We start from the raw sequence: 15,352 nt of genomic DNA, 5'->3' as shown, positions 1-15,352 counted from the left end.
TCGTTAACCTTTTTCCTTGATATCATATGCCACTAGCCCCATTGGCTAGAAATTCAAGAATGCCCTGTGTTTCCACATCATCATGCCTAAAAGAGGGATCTCCAATGCCCTTGAGGATCTTGGGAATTTGCAATCTGGGTTTTGTTGACCTCTTTTGATGTAAGGCATGCAAAAAATTGTTAAGTTTTGCAACTATTTTGCCACCTGAAACCTAAGTTACACTGAAATGGATACGGGAACGGATACAGATACGAGGTTTGAAACGAATAGGACAAATTTTCAAAATATTAGGATACGATACGATAAGGAAATGTCTTATATATATATATATATATATATATATATATATATATATATATATATATATATATATATATATCTATTACTATTCATCTTTTAGAATCTAGAATCTATATCTAAAAATGCATAGTCATCGTCATGAATTCAACATAAACAAATCATCATCATCAATTCAACATCATTAGTGATTATTATAACATTCAACATATTATCATCATCATTAATAATGTAATCAGAAATGCTACAACCTTTGTGCTTTCGGGTCCAACTCCTTCAAAGAACGTGTCATGCATGGCAAATGATATCTATCTTCCTTGCATGACAATTAAAAGGCCCATGGGATCATTGGGATATTCCATCAAGACCTATTTGAACATTTCAATCTTCTCAATGTCAGCTTGGTCTCATGACTATATGTAGGCACAAGATTGGCTAGAGAAGATTTGTTATATTGGATGAATTTATGAAATCAAGAGCAAAATCAATGACAATTAACAAAACCTTAACCAAAATGAAAATTAATCTCTCAAATAAATATCTTTACGAAGACATTCATCAAACCCTTTTATTTGCATTTTTGAACATCTATCTTTTTCTTAGTAAGAATCCTTGATAAATATATGGAGTGTCGTTGTTTCTAAAGATTTAGAAAAGACTTTATGAGACTCTGTTTATAGTGAGTTTATTTGCAAATCTAATTTCTTCATTTTTATTATTTATTTATGGCTATAAAAAATTTCAAGCTTTTTAACATTTTAAGGGTGGATTTTGATCACAATTTCCGTGGATGCGTTTCCGAAAATCCGGAAACGGATCTAAAAAACTTAAATCCCTTAGAAACGTATCCAATTCCAAATCTAAAGTTTCTTATTTTTTGAAACGGCACAAAAACCTTTTTACAACGTTTCAGACAAGAATCATATCCGTTTATGTATTGGAAACGGGGATCCGTGTTTCCGGAAAATTCTTCAGGAGTTTCTAGTAACTTAGCCTGAAACCCTAATGTGCCACTATACAAATTTTGACCGCCTACTTTGGCACAATGCCTTCACTATTTGGAAAAATTTCAACGCAACATGATATCTTCTCTTCATTTTGAGCATTTTGAGACCAAGTTGACTTTTTTACTTTCGAGACTACATGCATCAAGAAACGTGAACTACCTCGAGAAATGTGAATTGTTGAATTTATGAGACTACCTATTGAAAACTATCTGAGGAATAATGCACTAAGGCCAAGGCAACATATAGACTCAATGAAACACATAACCATGCAGTATGACATAGGTGCACCCTGAGGCAAGTTGGCCTAGCCCATACACCGACAAACACCTCTACATAACCAAGGCTCCCCTAAACCATTAGTCCCCATGAAATCAATCCAAATCCCCTAACCTATACAAGACAAAAGGACCTAGGACATATCCCAAGAGGACAAGCCATGGTCGACCATCACAAGGCCTAGGATACCTAAATATAAAGATTCACATAGTTTTTACAACGCTTTTGACTTGTGACTTTGGGCTTACAATGGTGATAATGTAAATTGAAATATGTATATACCCTTGCTGACATAAGGGGTAATATGGCCCTTCATTAAATGTCAGTTATTATTTAATTATGAGTTTATATATATATACATATATATATAATGAATTAATATATGCAACATTTCTCAAACATAATAATATTAAAACATTTAACAAACGATAATTTTTAAAAGGGAAAAAAAATCAACGAAGAATTGACTCATACCCAATATAAAGTGAAAGAGAATGGTGTCCTATGAAGCATAAGATAACACTTCAAGTTTGCAAAGACAACAGAAACCAAAACCAACTTTCTAACCTCGTAAGTAAACCATACGCAACAGATTTGTTGTTGGAGAAGAGAAATGAAAAATATGACTCAAATTGTACATGATCTTGGCATATTACCAAGTTATTCAAGTTAAAGCAAAAAGAAAAGAATAGATGCTAAAAACATTTGAATTAATCTATACAATAAATCCCCTCAAAACCATTCTGTATTCTGTCTTAAAATTGGTTTTTATATTGAATTCATCTAAATTGTTTATCAATAGAAACGATGATATAAAAAATAAGGGTTCTCATATGAATCTATTTTGAAGGGCACATAATTTTATTTTACTTGGTCTTCAAATCAGCAGGCCAAAACTTTCACCATCATACAGAAACAAATTAGGAATACAGAAACAGATTACGACTTACCACAGAAGGTCCATCTAAAGCCCCTTTCATCCAAGAAGGTCTCTTGTACTTCTCCCGGCCAATAAAAGATCTTAATGGATCCTACAGATAAAAGAAAGAAATCATTGTACTGAAATTCAAGCAAAACATGTTCGTAGATGACAATAAATTAGATGCAAAATGAACAGAGATCAGAGAAAAAAATTGTTTCAAGCAAAGTCCATTAAACGATTAAACGATTTGGACTCATATATGCTTAAAATTGATCAAATCGTAACCAAAAAAGGTCAATATGTGACCAAAATGAGTCCAAACTGTATAACAGTTAGATAATTCCATTTCTATAAAATAGAACAATAATGTTTTCCATTGCTTTAATTTCTATTCCTAGAAGCTCCAATTTAGTAGAGAATTGCAAGCTAAAAGATATAGTGGAATGGAAAAGGGCCACGAAGTTATGTTGCAGTCCAAAAAAGATCCACAAACATCAGTGCTGCAATAAGTTCCGGCTTTAGGGAAAGCAAAGCAAGGTAAGGTTGCAAAGTATAAGATGCCACAAGAATGGATTGAGGAGCACATAAAGTACCACAAAGTTAGGTTGCAGAAGATAAAAGATCGTGAAAAAATGGTTGCAGAACACAAAAGCACTGCAAGGACTATTTGCAGTAGAGAAGAAAAGTGTTGGAATCAAATTTGTTTCAGAAACATGGCAAGTTATAAGATGCCACAAGGATGGTTTGACGAACAAATAAAGTACCACAACTGAGGCTACAGAAGATAAAGGATTGTGAACAAATGGTTGCAGAACATAAAAGCACAGCGAGGACTAATTGCAGTAGAGAAGAAAAGTGTTGGAATTAAATTTGCTTTAGTCACTTGTTCCAACCATTGTATTTTTGTAATTTATCTGGTCTATAAAGTCTAACCCTCAAAGTATATGTGACAGCTGAGATATTGTTTTATATACTCATGATTAATGAGAATTGAAAAGTGAATAAATAGGTTGCATTTAGTGTGAGGTTATTTTTTAATTGTACCAGATTAGTTTTGTTCTTTATCCATTAAGATGAAATGTTTGATGATATGTACATAACATGGTTTCTAAGTATAATTAGCCATCAATAATTTAAGGATAGGTTAGCCACTGAAAGGTTAATGCAATGTTTTGTTGAAGCTTTTGGTAGCTTCAGAGGGTTTTCTGCATAGGATTGGTGTCTTAGCATGTAGAATATGGTTTATGGCCTTTTTAGGTGTTTGCTTGGAGTAAGTGATTGATGTCTTCTTTCCTAAGTCTAACTTAGGAAAAGTACAATATTAAAGTCAATTAATTATTGTGGACTATTAAGTCAACTTCTAAGGATAAATAATTAAATTATCTAAGTGATTTAGAAATGATCTCAATCATTGATCTCCTAGATTTTCTAGAAGGGAGATTAGGGTTAGGGACTTGGGCTCGATGAAGATTATAAAATAAGCTTACAGGAGAGGTGAAGACATACAAGTTGAAAACAAAATTTTCTCTAGAGTGAGAGGCTCAGCGAGACTGTAGCACAGAGGAGGAAAAGTGCATGTGGATTCAAAAGAATTTCCGGGAGGCAAAATTAGTGGAAATTGCAGGGTCAAATTGCTGAAGCGAGAAGGTCAAATTGTTCGAGAGGATGATTTGCCAGAGCCGAAGTCCCTGAGCTGCAAAAGCTATTCGAGGGGAAGACAGTGTCAAATTTTCGATGAGAGTTGGGATGGAAATCTCTAGGTCGAATTTATTCAAGGACTAATTTTCAATGGGCCAAAATTCCTAGGGTTGCATTCTTCCAATGGGGATGAGTTACAGGTTCCAGTGAATGCATATTTCCTTGTAATTTCTTTGTGGGTTGAAACCCTAATTTTCCTAAGAATAATTGATGGAGGAGAATCTTCTGGGTGTATTACCTCAAAATATAGCAGGTCTTGTGAGAGGAGCTCACAACACAAGTAGACTAAGTGACAACACATTGAGGTGTGGCCGACTGCCACCACATCCACCACCTCCTACTCTTTACTGGGTTTTCACCACAAGGGAGGCTTCCCAATATTAGGTCTTCTAAAGGATAGATATAATCCAACAGGTAAAGGTGAAAAAATACACCAAGGAGGGATTCTCTTCTTAAGAAGAAGGCTCAACTAGCACAATTAAGGAAATGTGCATTCTCCAAGATGCCTAGTTAGGGCACAATGTGACCTAAGGTTTATGATTGACCAAGGTCAAAAAGCTTATCTAGGGTCACAAGGCCAAGAAAGGCATGAAAAATATGTATTTGATCAATCAATGGCATGTCAAGCCCTCAACAAGCCTCAAGTTGAAGCTTATGGAAAACTATGGCTTAGCTAGGGCAAAGGACATCAACCCTCAAATGGAGAAATTGGCCACAGGAAGAGGTTGATTTTGATTCAAATACCTCACAACCAAGTGTTGAATCTCTCCACTAGGCAACGTGGTCAACCCAAGTTGAATTTGGTGCCCTAAACCTAGCTAGCACTTTCCATAAGAGGCCAAAATTCAGGTTCTAGGTATGAAATGTGAAGTTTAATGTGAATTTTTGGTGTGATCAACAATGTGACCAAGGCTAGTGCCTTGACCTTGGGTGATGGAGTCTATGGGATTCCTAACTTAGGAGAAAAATACTAAACCCTAACAAGGAGTAAGGGAATATGAAACCTTAGGTTTCAAACCCTAGCTATCATTTTTGTGAGAGAGCAAAGTCAATGAGGAGAGTTAGTTTAAAGATTCACTCATGGCATTGTCATACAAATTCTATAGTGGGTAATGCATACAATACTATTGCTAATATTTCATAAAATAATTCAAACAATAACTAGCACATAGAAACCCTAGACAATTAACCATTCCATGCAATAGCCACAAAATATAAAGATATATCAAATAGAAGGAACACTTACAAGATAGAATGCATGAATCAATCCTTTATTGCTCCAAAATGACATCTCCAATACCAAAGAATATCTCCATAAGCCAAAACCCTCAATAGATCACATCTCCACAAGATACAAGGTGAATTTCAGCTAGGCCGAAATCTCTAAGAGGGTTGAAATTGATCCTAAGCGATGATGAAAATGAAATGTCAGTAACCTCTTTATATGAGGCTTATCTCACCTAATTTATCCTAATGAAGCCCCTAAAAACATGTTTGACATTAAATGACCTTGGGTTACAAGCCAACCCATTAGCTAATGATAAAATAGACCAAATTAGCCCACACATATGAGCCTTAGCCTCTCTAAATGTTGAAGCCATGCCCAATTAGGGCTCAAAATGCCATGCCAAAGTGTGTTAAGGTGTCAAAATGGGTGAAGATGCCTAGATGATCCAAAATTTCAGGGATGGTCCTCAAATCCACCTCAATATCTCCTTTGGGGTCCCAGCTGCAGCTAAGATGCCATCAAGTGATATTCATGGGTCTCTAACTATCAAATAAGGTCTCCTTCACTCCAGCATTAGGGATTCCTATGGTGCAACAAGCCCTCCCTAGTCTCTCAATGGATGAACATCTGCATCTGGGCTCTAAATCAGGTTGTGTCAAGGCCAACCTAGGGGCATACTAGGTCCAATGGTGTCATCATGAAGAATCCTCAAAGCAAGGTTAAAGTTGACCAATGTCCTGGATCCTAGAGGTACTCTGGGACATGTGTCATATGCTAATGTTGTTAGGAGGTTACTAGCTATCAACATTATATCTGCTTAGGCCATGTACTTCTCTGAAAGGCCTAGGTACCTGTGGAGTGGGTGCCCTCAAGGCCTAGGTTGTAGTGAACCACCTTACAAAAATAACATGGATTCTAGTGAAAGCAACCATCCATCAAAGACTAAGACCAATAATGCATTTAAGTGAACCAAACTTGAATCTTAAAGGCATATTAATACTTCAAACAAAGATCACCTTCCAATATCAAGACCAAGTCCTTGCAAAGGTGTTTTCTCCCTTGGTAGGGGTGGCTAATGGTCAACCCTATTAGGTGCTTTCGACCCTTAAGAGGAGGTGACATTTCCATGGTCCACCCCTCAATTGATAGGTGTTAGTGTATATAAATGTGGTAATGGAGGATAGAAGACTTCATGGCCAAATGCCACAGTCAAAGGGACCAGTTGATTGGGGTGTCCACGTCCTGAGTGTATGGATGTAAGGAAAGAGCATTCATGGATGCATGAGTCACCGACTTGGCCTGATTTTTCCACCTCTCTTGTGTGCCTTTTACTTCTTAATTATTTCTTGTATTACCACTTATAGCTCAAGGGTTAGAACTTGCTCTTTATGATGTAACAATTTTATTACCCCTTAGGATGAGTCAGTTTATTTCTCATGAAGTTTGGGATATGCAAGGGTTCCTTTTTTATGTAATGGAGTATCAAATGCTGAAGAACTGGATGATAGCCAGATGAGGGAGGTAGAGCTCATGTTAGACCTTCTGAGACATGGGAGGGCTAGTAGTGCCTGGAAAGCCCTTAACATTGGAGAAAATATGGGCACTTTGACCTACTAGACACCCAGAACATGACCTCTTGTGCCCCAAGATGAAATTTGGGGACAACATAGGGATTTTGACATAGATTAGAGGGCCAACCCTTTCATCATGACTTTTAGAGGCTTCTACAACTTTCATGGCACCCTTAAGCCTCAATGCATGCCACATAGAGCTCAATGCATGGATGACGTCAGCGTTTTGACTCACACATGTGGGCATTTCACTTGGTTTTATGTTTTGGCTAGTTTTTGGCTTGTAACCCAATTCATCATTGTAATTGTACTTGAGATTTAGGGGCTTTTAGGCTAATTAGACATTGTTCCTCATATAAATAGATGAGAGGATCATTTTGTTCAGCATCATCACTTGGTGAACTTGGCTTCCTTTGGATATTTTGGCCTCTTTTTCTAATGGGAAAGATGTGATCTATAGAACGAAATTTGTCTTAAGCATTTTTTCTTGTCGTTGGAGAAGTCACTTTGGATCAATAATTGGATTGTTTCATGCATATTGTCGTGTGAGTACCATGTTTATTGCAAATTTCTGATTTCATGTCTAATGTATGGAATGAAATTGAAAGTCTAGGATAAATGTTGTGCCCTAGTTTTGTTGAATATCAATTGAATGAAAGCTATGTCATATTATTGCATGCATTACTCATATTATGATATGTGAATGGAAATCCCCTTGGTGATCTCATGTTAGCTCTCCCAAGTAAATTTTTGATCCCTAACAAATGTGATAGTTAGGGTTTTGTTGTTAGGGCATCAAAATATCCTTACTCCATTGCAATATCAAATCAAGTTGAAGAACCCGTAGACTTTATTAACCCTAGGACTAGGCACTAATCTTCCTTGTTGGTGATCAAATAAAACTTTTGTCCACAAATTTTCTCTTTCTTTCTCTTGCCTTAATTCGGCCCCTTTAAGACCAAGCGACCAAGCTAGGGCTTGGTCCAAAATTCCAAGGGAGGTGAGTGTTAAAAATTGTAGCTCGGATAAGTGTTCTAGACTTGAGAGGTGCCATTGGGGCTAGAAACACAGAGGAATTAATTATCTCCAAGCCCATGTAATTTTTCTAAATTTCACCTAGGGAAAATATTTTAATTATGTCAATTATTGAATTTTAAAATATTTCATAAGTTAAAACTTAGGGAAAGTGGATAATTAATTGATAATAGTTGGGATAATATTGCTTTGCCTCTAGAATCTTATTGAGAGTTTCTAAGATGATCTTAGCCATCGATTGGATCAAGTGAACTGTTAATTATGTCCATTCAATGAGAGATTATAAAGTTAGTCGATGCGCAGCATTGGAGATCATTTGAATTGGGTGAGTTTTCAGTAAGACACCAAGAGGATTTCAAGAACAGTAATTGAGGAAATATTTTCCAAAGTTATTCTTCACCTAAGAGACTTACAACTTCTGAGTTTTAGAGGGAGTTTTTGCTATTAGTATATTTTCTACAGAGAGGGCCAAGTTATTTTTCCAAAAAGCAGTGTGAGCTTGCAGAGGAGGTGTGAGTTCTCTGGGAGGTACTGTGAATTGCTTGAAAGAGATTGAGTTTCCAGGAAGGCAAATCAAGCATCCAAAATGCCATACATGTGAGAAATGTGAGTTTGTCGGAGAGCTAGTGCAAATTGCTAGAGTGCTAGTGCGAGTTGCTAGAGGCAGTGCGCATTTTAGGAAAGGGGCCAAAGGTTTACTTCCCTAGCTGAATTGATCAGCAGAGGAGAAGATAAATATTGTTATATCTTTGCCAATGTGAGGCAAGCAGATGTATTTTTATCAATAGCAGTTTTTCTTAAGATAATAATATAAACCTTCAGACTTAAGACTGGTTCTCCCCACATTGGGGTTTTTCCATGGATGTTTGTTTAAAAATATGTGTTCATTTATGCGAATGGATTTTCATGTATTCCACTACAATTTATTTTGTGATTGGTGCTATTTATGTTTTTATTCTTTACTTTCAGCTAAAAAATTAATTTGTTTTCTATATGAAACCAAAATAATTAACCGGGTTAATAACACCTTCTGGGTAGCCAAAAATCTCACGGTGAGATTTTCGATGTTGGATAGTCTAGACTCTAAACATCAAGGGGATAGTGGTTTCCACAAAATCACTCCCTTTGGTGGGTATTTACTCCAATTTCATCCATAATTTATGTTTCCCCAGTGGTTTTCCCTAGGGTAAATACTTATAACACTAGTTTAGCTTTAGCTTCAACGCGGGGGCTTCTTGAGGGTTTCATGTGCCTTGACCTCATTAAAAAACATTGTGGGGAACCCTTTCTCTACACCTTGACCTTTGGCAACCCCAACTATCAACCTATTAAACAAGCCCTAGGTTTTGTGTTATTCATCCTAGGTCTCTCTAGAGAAAGACAATTGCCTCCACTTGGAGCCTTATGCCTAAATTATGTCTCTCTTAGAAGGCCTTGTTGTGTCACCTTATACCTCAAACCCGAGAAAATATATTAGGTGTCTTATACATATACTGAAGCTCCTCTCACTGGTGAAAATCCATAAATAACAGGGGGTTTTGGTTGTGGTAACAATAGGCCATCACCTCCAAACCGCGGAGCAGAATCATTTATGTTTACTCCTACTTTGGTTCAACCAGAAGGTGGTTTGTATTACATTTGTCCATGGATTTTGTGGAAGGACGAGGAGTAGGCAATGGTCCTAAACGTATGTACAGAGCAGCACAATGAACAGAGCAAATTCTATTCTGGCAAATTGGTTGTATCTCACACATCAAAAGGCGGTCCAGACAATTCCAGCAATTTCAAAGCACCTCCAATCATGGATTCAACGACACAAATCCACCAAAGGGCAGTCCAGTCATTTATGCAGCATCAACCTCCTGCTGTATCAAAGCGTGAAACCCTCTCTATGTAATAAGAAATTATGTGTAACAAGAAATAATGTGTAACAAGTGAAATACTGTGTAACAAGTACGTGGCCGCTGTTTTGCCGCCTTTCAAAGAAAGTTAACCGTTAAAGTCAAAAAAAAAAACAATAGGTCATCACCTCATTGTTGTCACTTAGTCTGGTGTCTTTCCTTGTAGGGCACCCCTCTCAAAGGCATACTAGATTTTGCAGCAACAATTTGGCATCGTTACCAGGGAGAAAGTGAGTCTCTCACGGTAATTTGAAGATTTATCTTCATCTTGAACAATAGGATAAATCATCTTAAAAACTAGGAAAACACTAAGAGGGGGGATGAATCAGTATTGTGAGATTTTTAAAACTTTCTTTCACAAGTAAAGAATACTAGGACACCAATAAACAATTCAACAACCATTCATATAGGCATCACAAGAATCAACACTAGAAGCACAAATTAAACACAGATTCTTCAAACTTCTCTTTAATTACTTTCACAAAGCCAAGCTTCAACTTGTTGTAACAAACTTCTCTGGATGCAACCAAAAAGAAGCTACTACTCTCTCATTTATCAACTACTCCTGAAAGGAGCAACTACCCTTGTTTATCAGCTACAACTGAAAGGACCTACAACCCCTGATTTATCAGTTGCTACTGAAAGAAGCTCGTAGCCTTGATTTTTTACCACCCACTTCTAGAAGGAGCTACAACCCCTGGAATGCAAGCTTCCACTTGTGCATTCCACTTGCTTGACTTCCTTGATTCATATTTCATTCCATTTTCAAACTCAAATCATGAAGGCCACTCTCTTACATAAAACCAATAAATATCTTCTTAATCACATACCCCAATCACCACAAAATCACCTTCAGCATCCTTTGATCTCTAATCAACGCACACAACACTAGCACCAATAGCAATAGCATCAACAACAATCTTGCAAATTCAATGTTTCTTATAAAGCAATAAGGATAGATAATTTTGGTTTTTAGAACTTTAGTTAACCTCAGCTCTTTATCATGGATAAATCCTTGATTTTGCTTATGTAACATTTTTGTCAAGACTTCTAGGTGTGTTCTTGAAGTCTTCAATCTCTAATCTCCTATCTCTGTGAGAAAATCTGAGTTAAACTGCCAATTTTCTCAATTTTGAAATTTTTACAGGTTTAAGTAGGCCTTTTATCTGTAGTTCTAAATTTGGCAAACTACCAGATTTGGAAAAACTACTAAATTTTCCTCTAACTTTGTCAACTTTTTTAGTTAACTTTAGTTCTTTGTCACTTTTGGCATGGTTGCCAAATATGCCACCAAATTTGGGCCATACTGCCAAAGTTGTCAACCCATTCATTACAATAAGTGCTTTAAATCATGGTTGTGAAACATTATGGCCACGAGGGCTTAAGTCCTTTGTTAAAACACAACTGCTGACCCATTCATACATTATATAAGCCCAAAGGCCTATCACACAAAACTATGCATATGTCCATTGATTGGGCCCCTTTGCACTATAGCCCCGAGGGTTTAACAAACATGTGCCAACCTTTGTGACCTTGGTCACCTCGCGCACATGAAACCAAGTCCTAGAGCTTGACTTTTATACCCCGTATTTATTCCCCAAGAAAGCACTCAATGTGCTATGATTGAAACCGTCGGGGTTTAATCCTCCGAGGTTGCATGTCTCGGTGGGACCACTTCCCAATTATTCTGGGTGATGTGTCAACCCGTGAAGCCTCCAACACTTGCTACTTGTGCACCAAGTTGTCTTGAATCCTCGTCAACCCAATGTTTCCATAATGAGCTCATTAGAAAATCGTCAGGGTGCCGAGACCTCTGAGGCCCGAGATGACATGTCCCTATGGGACCTTGCACCGCACACATGGACCAATCACAAAATTGTCGAGGTGATCTATCTTTGCCACCTAGATGTCACTGTGTCCCGGAGCTATCTCTCTGGACTTTTCTTCTTATGCACCCTTGTAAACTTCCAGGGTCATTTCTTCCAAGATGATGTATCTGCCACAATGATGCCACCTGTTCTCCTTTGCCACATGTCACTAGCCAACAAGTGCCACGTGTCATCCATTTCTAGCCCACTTGGCCACCCAAAAACACCAAATTTTCATGCCACGTGTCACATCCCTGTTGGTGCTACATGTCCCACTAACATCATTATGCCATCATGGCTCCACATCACCTTTGTAGGCCAATAAAATCATGCCACATCTCATCCTCCAATTTTTCCACGCAATCAAGGGGTGCTGAGGAAGAGGATTCGCGAGGAAATGAATTTCGTCGAAGTTCTTTATAAAATTTGAAGGTGAGACAGGAATTCGTGCACCAACTAACGAGGATATTGTAATTTCTCCAATCCTCCTCCCTGGAGATTTATTATGAGGCTCCCTTTGACTCTTCTAGGGTGACAAGCCAAGCATTGGTAACTCCACGAAATGATGCATTTCATTAAGAAGGATAGGTGATATATACAAGGAGAGGGAGACTATTGCAATTCATATTCCAGTGTCCCTTTGTATTATTTATTTTCTTATTTACATTATTTACATTATTTACAATTTTTCCAATCCGAGAGATTAGGTGTCAACATTTCCCACCCCCCGCCACACAATCTGAAGGAATGTTGGTGACTCCAAGCATCATTCTGAATCTTTCAAACTTTCCTCTTCCAAACGCTTTGGTGAAGATGTCTGATGTCTGCTCATTTGTGGAACAATGGCGTAGGTGCATAGTCTTGGCCTCAACATGATGTCGAATCAAATCATACTTTGTATTGTTATGCTTGGTTTGATCATCGAACTTTGGATTATTGGCCAATTTTATTGCAAAAGTATTGTGAATCAAAAGAGGAGTAGAATGCATTTGTTTCTCCTACAAATCTTCAAGAATTTTCCTGAGCCACACAATTTCCTTCGTTGCTTCTGTAGCTGCCACATATTCTACTTTTCTTATGGAATCTGCTGGAACTAAACAGACTATTTGTGTGACCTCCAGGAGACAGGTTCTAATCCAAGACTCGTAACATAACTGAAAATAGATACTCCATTTTCTTTATCTCCATCAGAATCTAAATCAAATTATCCAATCAAGCTGAAATCATCCACTTGTGTATACTTGAGTCCAAAGTCTTGAGTTCCCTTCAAGTACCTTAGAACTCTTTTTGCAGCAGACCAATGACCCTCACAAGGCTTTTGCATAAACTTGGAGAGGATTCCAACAATAAATGAAATGTCTGGTCTAGTAGTAATCAGGTAGTTAAGACTTCCTACGAGCTATTTGTACTTGCATCCTCAAATTCATTTCCTTTTGTGGATGTGAGCTTTAAATTTTGTTCCATTAAAGTGGTCAAAGGATTGCATTCAACCATGCCAAATTTTTTCAACAGATCTCCAATGTACTTCTTTTGAGAGAGGAATATAAACTTCGGATGTTGGGTTACTTCAATACCCAGATAGTAGTGAACATATCCCAAATTTGTCATTTCAAAACCTTTCCTCAATTCTTTCTTTATGGATGAAATGTAATTTTCATTGTTCCCTGTCATTAGTAGATCATCTACATACACCACAAGATATACAACAATTTTTCCAACTTTCTTGACAAACAAAGTTGCATCATCAAGATCATAGTGTTTGAAATTTAGTTTCAAAAGATGCTCAGTCAATTTCTCATACCAGGCTCATGGTGCTTGTTTGAGGCCATACAAGGATTTGACAAGCTTGCATACTTTGTGCTCCTGTCCCTTCACAAAAAATCCTTCTGGTTGGGACATAAAAACATTCTCTTTCAAATATCCATTCAAGAAAGTGGTTTTTACATCCATTTGATGGACTGTCCAACCATTCTAAGCATCCAAGTCAAAAAGAATATTGATAGTAGCCCATTTTGTTGTGGGTGCAAAAGTCTCCTCATAATTGATCCCTTCCTTCTGTGCAAATTCTTTTGCCACGAGCCTAGCTTTATGTTTGTCAAGTGAGTCATCTGCTTTATACTCGTTCTTGAAGACCCACTTTGATCCAGGTGGATCTCCAGACACCGGTGGCATGGAGAAGGCTCAAAATTCAAAGTGGCGGAAAGACGATTAACTTAACATCATATTGAAATGATTGTCACCCTGATTCCAATGGTGTGAATACCACTCCAATCCGAGTCTGAATGAAGGAGATAGAGGCAGTCAAGTTTCGGTTGAATTTTGCTAACTTGGCAGGACTAATGAAGACACAATTTGGACTTTTCCTGTGGATGAAATCCAGCAAACTCCGGCCATATTCTAGGCGAAATTGTCACCTGGTTAAAACGACTCCTTCGGTCAAAATCTGAATTTTCAAAAAGGGTTGGGTTGTTTAATTTAACAAAAAAAAACTATAAAAAAGGGTGGCGGGCCACCAACCCTGCCACCCCAAACTGTATCAAGCAATGTTTAGTGGAGGGGTAGGCCACTACCCCTGGCCCCTCCTACGGAACCACCATACCATACACAACAAAGTTTGGGTGGGCCGACCCTTGGGGCACAGACCCAACCCTCGTTAAAAAACAAACAACGTGCATTAGAAGGTGGGTCAGTGCTTGGGGTGTGAGACCCAACCTCTAAGCATGACCCCATTATAATCAACTGCCCGCATAAATAAGGGGACAGGTGAGGTGGGCGGGCTGCCCAAGGTGGGCCTAGCCTGACCTCCCTACCCATTAACAAATTTTCGTTATGTAAAAAAGGAGGCAGGGGGTTTGACTACCCAACCTCCTCCGTAACAATCTTATCTCAAACCGACTCCGCCAATAGGATCCTTGTAAACTCCATCCAATTTTTATTTAAAAACTCATTTCACTAGTGTGCCCAGGCAGAGGAGGGAGCGCATGCAGTTCAAGGCAGATTTTTGCAGGAGGGCCGGATTTTCACTTTGTCAAATTTTATATGGTTTCAACATTTCTTGACACCACGAATGCAATGGCGCTGCCCGTTTCTCCATCAAAGTTCTACATTTTTCGGCCATTTTTCAGTATGGAGGTATAAAACTCCTTTTCTGTAACGGATGCTTGTACTCTTCTTTCTCATGCCACTTAATGAATGAAGGCCTCTCCATTGACCGAGGAAGGCCCATAGACATAGTCCAAGTTGGACAAACTCCGTTATCAAGTTTTGTTTTCTTCTTTCATGCTTTATGTGTTTCTCCTCTTCTCTCATGTGCACATTAAATTTCTATGTTGAAGCTACAATTTATGCATGTAATTATTTAATACATCTATAAGCAAAAGAACTTGGATCACACTTGCAGCCAATCGTTTTGGTTCCAATGGAGGGTCCACCAACTTCCAAGTTCCATTCTTTATCAGAGCATCATACTCTTTCTGCATTTCTTCTTTCCATCCATAATGAGAAGCAGCCGCTTTGAAGGAAGTTGGTTTGAAATCCATAGACAAATTT

At 37.9% G+C, this 15,352-nt stretch overlaps 1 pseudogene; it reads right to left on the bottom strand.

Annotated features, from left to right (window-relative positions):
* LOC149172363 (uncharacterized) overlaps nt 1-15,352 on the bottom strand; it is a 539,710-nt pseudogene that overhangs the window by 186,089 nt on the left and 338,269 nt on the right.

Source organism: Pinus tabuliformis, chromosome 4_2 (genome assembly GCF_031772625.1).
Source record: "Pinus tabuliformis cultivar Carrire ecotype Pingquan chromosome 4_2, CPIR1, whole genome shotgun sequence".
In the NCBI taxonomy this organism is placed as follows: Eukaryota; Viridiplantae; Streptophyta; class Pinopsida; order Pinales; family Pinaceae; genus Pinus; species Pinus tabuliformis.
The sequence above is the reverse complement of the archived record's forward strand: the minus strand, read 5'-3'. Positions and strand labels throughout refer to the sequence as shown.